Source organism: Austrofundulus limnaeus, unplaced genomic scaffold (assembly GCF_001266775.1).
Source record: "Austrofundulus limnaeus strain Quisiro unplaced genomic scaffold, Austrofundulus_limnaeus-1.0 Scaffold595, whole genome shotgun sequence".
Taxonomy (NCBI): Eukaryota; Metazoa; Chordata; class Actinopteri; order Cyprinodontiformes; family Rivulidae; genus Austrofundulus; species Austrofundulus limnaeus.
The window spans coordinates 28,028-30,496 of NW_013952997.1; the positions used below are offsets into that span (position 1 = coordinate 28,028).

The following is a 2,469-nucleotide window of genomic DNA, read 5'->3' on the forward strand; positions in this document are numbered from 1 at the left end:
CCCCCCATCTTCTCCTTGCAGACCTGCTGCTCACGTCTTTTTTTTTTTTATTATTCCTTCGACCTGAACCATTTTTTTGCTCAACAAATAACTTTGAGCCAGTCAGAAAAAAACTGGAGGGTTTTTATACTTTTGCCCGAGAGGAGAAAGAAACAAACGGTGGATTTATGTTATCGTTACCAACGCTTTTAATAATCGATTTTATCGATTTGTTGTTGCAGCCCTAGTCACACTAGTGCCATATATTCACTGGAGCAGGGTTAGGGTTTGTAGTCTTCATCACTGGACGTAACATCTGTGGATCTGTCACAACTTCACCATTTAAATGTATGAAGTACATTTTATAAAAAATATACATTCATATAGGAAGCTACAACTGATTTGTACAATGGAGTGTTAGGGCCACACAACGAGAATGTTTTTTTATCATTATTACTAGATTAAAGTCATAATTTTATTAGATTAAAGTCATAATTTTACAAGAAAAAGAGTCAATCTTACATGACGTGTCCATTTTCTGTTCCTCATTTCCTCTCTATTTTTCCTCACACCTGCTGTACAGCCATGTGTCTGTGTTTATAAAGTAATCTGCAGTGACTTGGGTCACTGTTAGATTAACTTGATTTCATCCAAATTAACTATGTGACGACTAAATCTGTCAATGCATCCATTAATTACAATACAGCTTCAGTTTATAGTCGTTTGCACAATTTCCAAGTCCTGCTACTGATCATTTGATGCTAATGTGCTAAAAGATTAACTATTTATTTATAACAATAAAGAACAACTTCTCAACATTCCTCCTTTTAATGCAGTGATAACTGCATACTTTTTCATGTAAAGGCTAGAATATTATGATTTTTTTCTCGTAATATTATGACTTTATTCTCATAATATAACTAATCTTGTAATATTATGACTTTATCGTAATATTATAACTTTAATCTCGCTATATTATAACTTTAATCTCGTAATGTTATGACATTATCATATTATGACTTTATTGTCATATGACATTATCATATGACTTTAATCTCATAATATGACTTTATTATGACTATTCTCATATGACTTTATTTTCATAACTTTAATCTCGTATTATGACTATTATGACTTTAATCTCATAATACTTTGACTATTGTAATGACTATCCTCATATTATGACTTTAATCTTGTAATATTACGACTTTATTATAATATGACTATTATAATATGACTTTAATCTCATAATATTACTATTCTCATATTATAACTTTAATCTCGTAATATTATGACTATTATGACTTTAATCTCATAATACTTTGACTATTATGACTATTCTCATATTATGACTTTAATCTTGTAATATTATGACTATTCTCATAACTTTAATCTCGTAATGTTATGAATTTATTCTCATATGACTATTTTTATACAACTTTAATGTGATATGACTATTCTCGTAATTTAGAGGTTTTTTTTTTTCTTTATGAGAATAAAGTGGCCCTAACACTCTGTTGTCGATTTGACCAAAGCAGAAGAAATGTTTTATTGTTGAACTGCAGGTTTTATTGTTGAACTGCAGGTTGACCCTTCTAGCTGTGAACTTCTGCCACCTGCTGATGTAAACTGAGTACTGCAGAGTAAATACAGCCCATAATATCTGACACTAAGGTAAACTACAGTAAATTATCAGCTGCTGCAGAAAGACAAACTTACACAAACCATAGTTTCAAACCCCATCAGTGGGCGACATGCATTCCTTCAAGGATTGTTATCTCTAGTTTGTCGATGAGCCCAGTATTCCTGGTCCACGCGGACATATTTATAATTGTTTGATGAGTTTGACAGACAGAGAGCCCACATGAGATAAAAACTCAGATACAGGGTTGGTCCTGGCAGAGGAGGAAGAAGTGATGCTGATAGTTTGTGGACTCATTTTAAAGGAGGAAAAACAAAACTTTCTGGTGTCTGACAGTTGTTTTGGGTTCCCCTCCAGGTTCCTGATTGATTACCTGTCACATTCAACACGTCTGTCAGACTGATCCTGGCAGACCCTGCTCATCCTCTCCATGGTGCGTTCAGGTGTTCTGTCCTGACGCAGCTATCAGTGGAGCAGACGTAGAACTAAAAATCTTAAAAACTCAGCCATCATGATGATCAGTCTACAGGGAGTCTGTGGGTCCTTGAAAAAAGTATTATATTTATTTTTCTTAAATTAAGGGTCTTTAAAAGTATTGAATTTATGAATAACGTGTAAGTCACATCAGTTTCACCTGGTTGTAGTTTATCATACATATCTACACAAGTTAATCCTACAAAATGTTTTAGCAATAATAAGGTGTTTTGTCTGTTTGGAAGTACAAACCTTTAATATGTTTAAAACTAAACTAAGAGGTAACTGTACTGTGATAAATATAATTCATACAATATCAAATATGAAAAAAAAATAGTACTAAATGACTTCAAGAATTATGATCCTTCCTGTTT

General features: G+C 32.6%; 1 protein-coding gene across 1 annotated transcript in view; it reads right to left on the reverse strand.

Annotated features, from left to right (window-relative positions):
- zc3h15 (zinc finger CCCH-type containing 15) overlaps positions 1-2,469 on the reverse strand; it is a 14,567-nt gene that overhangs the window by 1,918 nt on the left and 10,180 nt on the right. The window lies entirely within an intron of this gene.